Source organism: Microtus oregoni, unplaced genomic scaffold (assembly GCF_018167655.1).
Source record: "Microtus oregoni isolate MIOR12 unplaced genomic scaffold, Mior012 000019F_ref0000042, whole genome shotgun sequence".
In the NCBI taxonomy this organism is placed as follows: domain Eukaryota; kingdom Metazoa; phylum Chordata; class Mammalia; order Rodentia; family Cricetidae; genus Microtus; species Microtus oregoni.
In genome coordinates this window covers 8,190,053-8,196,140 of record NW_024543078.1, presented here as the reverse complement: position 1 = coordinate 8,196,140, position 6,088 = coordinate 8,190,053, and the positions used below count along the sequence as shown (strand labels likewise).

At 38.4% G+C, this 6,088-nt stretch overlaps 1 pseudogene; it reads right to left on the bottom strand.

Annotated features, from left to right (window-relative positions):
• Positions 1-4,536: 4,536 nt before the first annotated feature.
• On the bottom strand, positions 4,537-4,957 carry LOC121459801 (annotated as a pseudogene).
• Positions 4,958-6,088: the final 1,131 nt, after the last annotated feature.

Below are 6,088 nucleotides of genomic sequence, written 5' to 3'. Positions count from 1 at the left end.
TTTCTCTTTTCAACATCACTTTGGAATTTCATCAAAAGGAGGAGTCACTGAATACATAGTGAAACCAGTTATGGGAGTGAGTAAAGTCACATGGCTCAAAGAAACATGGTTTCCCATGCAAAGCAATTGAAAATCAAGATGGCTATGAATGGATGATACAGTGTCTGGAATAAAAAGATTAATTTACATAATTCATGGTTTCAAAAATAGGAGTATTCAACTGGCAATTAAATGGAAAAATATTCACAACAACAATAAGTTCAACAAAATGAGTAGTAATTACATATAATTACATACACATTGTGGTGCTCAAGTGTAAAGTCCAGCTAGAATAATATATGAGACTATGTGTAATGTTAGGTAGCTACATGCCCAGATGTTATCTATGTCCGTAACATAACTGAGTGAGTCCAGTTTCAATTAAAATCTACAGAAAACTAACATTATAATTCTAAAATTCATTGAGAAGATTCAAAATGCAAAAACTTGTTGGTAAAATAAGAACAGTTGGAGGAAGCAAACTTAGGAAGAATGAGAATTAAACAACTTTTAATGATGAAATCTTTATATTTCTTTGAAATAGAACTTTTTATAAATGAATCAGGATATAATACAAAAATACATTTGTTTCTTTTTCTTTTATTGTTCACAGACTGATAAGTGGTTGATAGCTGATAGGTGATGATTGTGATAGACAAGTAGTAGATACATAAATAGACAGATATGAGATAAAATATCAATTAATAAGTGATAGATAGACAATTCTTTTATGATACATAAGAGATAATGAATAGATACATAGGTAGGTAGATAGATAAACAGATATTTTCTACATAGAAAAAGTATCAAAATCTATATCAAATAATGAGTTTAGAAATAGATTAGAAAGCTGTTATGATTGGATTCTCTCTCTGTATATTTGTATATTGATATTATAACCTTTGACATACCAGAAGTAAATTCATTTGCAGATAGAATCTTTATAAAAAACAATCAAGTTAAACTATGTTTGTTATGGTGGGGAATAAATAGGATTAGATTCTTATAAAAGGAAATAAATTGAACACAAAATCACAGAAAAAGATGACGTGCAGAAATTGGGAGAAGAAGCTCTCTACACAGTGAGAATATTCTGTCACAGTTTCCAAAGAAGCCAAGCCTGAACCAACTTGAATTTTTAGCTCAAGACTCCAAATTGTGACTCAAACCATATTTTCATCATTACCCATTCCGTATACTTTGTTGTGACCATCTCTAACAAGATCTAACCCTACTAAAAAAAGTAGGTAGAACTGTAGAACTGATCCAGACAAATGGAAGCAAAAAAATTATAAACATGGAGCCATTATCTCACAGAATACCTGAGAAGTATTTTAGAAAGTAGTTGTAAATCTGTGCTGATAGTTTCTGTCAACCCAGCACAAGCTAGAGCTATGCAGAAGAGAGCACCATTGGCTGAGAAAATGCCTCTATAAGGCTGGTCTGAAAGGCCTTTGGGGCCTTTTCTCAACTAGTGATTGGCATTGGAGGGTCTAGTTCACAGTAGGCAGTGCAACCCCTAGCGTTAAGTCCTAGGTATCACCAGAAAGCAGACTGAGCAAGTCATGGAGGAAAGGCAGTAATCAACACTCTTCTGTGACTTCTGTATTAGTTTTTGCTTCCTGGTATCTGCCTTGAGTTTCTGCTGACTTCCCTAAATGAGAGACTACAGCTGTAAGGAGAAAGAAGCTCTTTATTCCCCAAATTGCTTTTGGTCATGGTCACTATCACAGAAACAGGAAAGTAACTAATAAAGATTTTATTTCTGTGCCCTTTGCACATATTTTTTCAAGGGTAAAACAGTAATTTCCTTACCTGAACGTGTAGAATAATATCAAATATAAACGAATGTATTTTAGAGAATTCAAGCTGTCTAGCACATATTAAAAATAAACTTACTAGTTTATGCCACAGAAATAGTTAAGGGAATATGTGTATGGCCTCATACACTGATTTTATTACTCTGTAAGAAAAAGAAGAGTGGGAACATGCTAAACATGCAGTGATAAGATTGACTGAACTGCACACAGAACAGAATGTGTCATAGCACCTGGCAGCAGGTAGGACCTCTGAGAGACAAGCAGCCAATGGTAGAGCATGGGTGAAGGATGAGCCTTTCTGATTATTCATGTCTCTAAAGAAAAGTTGTTGGAAGATAAAGAAACACTTCCTTCAAATAGAACAACATACTGTGATCACCTCTGTGCATTTCCACTCTCTAGAGTTATGATGTTTGAAACTAGAAGATGCTGATTAATTGCTTAAGTTCCTTGGCTCTATTTCTCTAAGTATTGTAATCTTGTTCATGATTACTGTTGCATTAACTAAGCAATAGATTGTTTGAAGTCCTGAAGTATATTTTATCACGAAGGTTAGGAACACTAAATATGATAATGTAATTAAAACTGATTGCAAACTATAAGAAAAATAGCAAAAAAGAAATAATAGTTATATTTAATTTAATGAAAAATCATCAATGATGAGCAAAAGCAATAGTGAATATTGCTACATGTAATAAAGAAGGAAGAAGCAATAGACGATAAATTTTATGGAAAGCACCCTGGACATTTAGCTCCACACTCATAGCCAGGTCAGCATTCTTGTTCTGATGTCAGTGTATTTTTAGAGCCATGGCTGAGACAGGGAGCATGGAGCTGACTGATAGACCACTTCTATAATAGCGTTGCCCTTGGAAGGGATTTCTTGTCTCATTGACTCAAATATGTCTACTGGAAAATAGGATTACCAGGAGTGCTTACCTCCTGAAGTTCTTGTGAGTACAAAATGAGTTATATGATCTCTCATGCAAAACATGGCCAATGTTTTTTTTTTCATCAGTTTGATTTATAATATATATGGTATTCTGGGGACATGTTTATTGTACAAGAGAAACCAAAGGCATGAAATCACACTGTACTTTTAGGTGAGACAAAGATGAACCATTATTAATATTATTATTATTTGTTATTTGACTCCCATGACAGTCTAGAACTGGATGATTATTGATTAATCTTTGTTGGATTGGGTCATCTGCTTCAGGGCCATTGTAGAATAACCTGCTTCACAGTTACATACCATTCCAGTTCCCTCCATGCAAGAAGAAGCTAAAGGGTGGCAAACACCTACACTTGGCAAAGAAACCACAAAAACAAAACCTAAAGTAGTCACTGAAGCCTACTCTAAATGAAATAAATGTCTTAACCACTGCTAAACTCCACAGTGCAAATGATTGTTCTATATGTCTGCAGAACACCCATGAAATTCACTAAGTTTCTCAGGAGTAAAGACACGACTTGTTTAGAAAACCTCATTATTTACATTGGAGGTCAACACTCTATAAAGTTACAATTTAATACAAAAATGTGGGTGAAGCCAGTATCTCACGTTTTATAAATGAACTAACATGTAGAGAGTCCTCGTGCCCTTTTCTACAAGATCACAACGGAATTCAACCACCTTTCACTGTGCAGGCAGGGCTCTCTAGCATTTCCTTGGTGAAGGGCTAATTACAAGTTGCTGAAATCTTAAACATGGCAATGTCACTACCGCTGTCTCTATCCAAAGAGCACACAAATAATTTACAAGAGCAGGTTTTGTATTCATTTTATTTCCCTTGATGGAAGAAAATCAGTCTCTGTGTTTTCCTGTTTATTTGCTTCTCATGTAGTCAAACACTCTCTTGTCTGGACCATTGTATGTCGGCTTCTGTGCCCATTCTCCACACCTTCACGCCAAGCATTCCAAACTCCCAATCTGGCCTTGTCTTTGCCCGACTAGAACACTTTCAGTTCACTATTATTCTCCAAACAGGGTCCCGAGTCCTAAACGTCACTTAGAAGCCTGCTATGTCTCTTCCCCTCTTCCCACGTTTTCTTGCCAGCTACCAGATCTCCCACTCTTTCATCGGAGCTTCACGGCTGACATTTATTCACTTAAAATAACTTTATTGACACTGGCAATACAAGTGCTTTCTCCCTTAGTCTAGCTAATTCACATTTACCTTTAACATATTTTCTTTCTTGCCGCAGTCCCATCGCTCGAGCTCACATCTACACACAGGCAAACCCACATTTACTGCAGGCTGAGCTTTCCCTTGAATGTCAGCTTCATCTTTCTGTCCAAGTTCGCTGGACTTTCTGTGCTCATTGACGGTCTTTCAAAGTAGTTGTTCTTTTCCCGCCTGCCTTTAAGACCAACAGTGGTTCTTGGACGTATGGAAAATGAAATACATTTCCCATTGGGTTTTCTTTCCTGTGGACCAAGGGTGAAAACGAGTCCCCTGCTTTCAATTTGGCTCTACCCTACCCTCCATTGTATTCCGCAGTATAAAACCTGCTGGCAAACATCCGGGGTCTGGCATGCATCGATGGCACTGTGAATGTTCCGCTTCCTGTAGTACTCCACGAGTGGGGTGGTCTGCGTGTGGTAGCCTCCAGGCAGATCTTCAAGGCCTTCTCATTGTCATCTGACCTGAGGATCAGGGGCTCTCCAGTGATATCATCTTTCATTGGCTCCTTTGGAGGGTTGAACTCCTCATGGTAGGACCAGCCACTCTTGGGGTGAATCTGTCTTCCAGTGATCCTCCGGATCAGCAGGGAGTCTGGAATGCTGAACTCAATCACTGAATCAAGCTTCTCCTTCCTCTTCTCCATGAGGTCCTCAAGCATTTCAGCCTGCCTCACAGTCCGAGGGAAGCCATCAGTTTTCCAGCATCCGTCGTCGCCTTCAGCTCCTTGCCCAGCTCTGAACCTGAAGCCACCATGGCTCTCAGCATGTCTCCAGTGGCCAAATGGCAGACATAGAAGTTTTCTGCCAATCTGGGCTCCTGGGTCCCCTTGCCAGCCCCGGGCGGCCCCAGCAACATGGCCCGAATGCCCTTCCGACTCTCTGGCTCGGGAGCCAGCGCGCTGGGAGCCATGTCTGCCAATCTGTATCTGCAATGTGTCTTGCTTTGAAAAAGAAGTCACATAGACCTAGAATCTAATAAATGATTAAGACAATAGATTTGGTTACTTGGGTCTGGACATGTTAATCAGCATTCTCACTGGAGCTGAGTTCCTGGTTCTCTGTTCCTGATTGTGGCTTTTGTCGGTGGTGACCTGTCTCAGACAGCCAGGGTCCTCACACTCTGGACAGTGACAGTAGTGGTTACTCATGCCATTCAATGGTAGCAGGAGAGAGTAAACACCAACCTGAGAAATCCCCAGATTCTCCCCAGGTGTTCTTTGTTTTTTTTTTTTCTTCCAAACCCTTCATTATAACCAGACAATGTCATTATCCTCAGACAAGATCAAATATTAACTGGTTTAGACTGGCTCATAAGTTCCACTCTTCAAGACAGAGATAACTGAAAGTCATGAAAATGTGTATCTGTTCCAAAACTGGTGATGTTTGCACAAAGAAAAAAGACATGGGCAAAACAAACAAAATGTGTTCATCCTCCATTTCAAATGACCAAACTTTCCTCCAGGAAGAAACCATTCCAGATTTGTACCTCTGTATTAAAATATAATATGTGCCACCCAAACTGATACAAACAACATGACAGTTAAAACAAATTTAGAAATAAAAGGTGATATTAAGATAATTGCATATTTATTTAAAATCCCACACGGGGATGTTGACAGTCCTATTTTGGAATCAGAACCTTCCCTTCCGGCTTCTCTGTGTCCCCTCACGTATGCTCACCCTGTAAGGAACAAAGTGAAGACACTGGAAACAGGATCATGTCTTGTGCTAGTACCACTTAATAGTCGGTTTGAAACAGAGCAGTGACAGCTAAAGTTCTGGGAGTCAGAACGAGGTCAACTATAGCAACTTCTTTACAATTTCTAAAAGGTTTCTTTCTATCCCCCCTTTGCATTTGAAAATGCTAAAAGATGACTAGCCTAATTTATTTCATTAGAAACGTGCCTTGCTTCTAATCAATATAAAGTTTGTTTTTGTTAATATTATTTATTATTATTATCTCTAAGTATTAGTTACTTTTCATGTTATTACAAAACCCCTGACCAAAGCAACACAAGGAAGGCTGCAGTTGAACATAGTA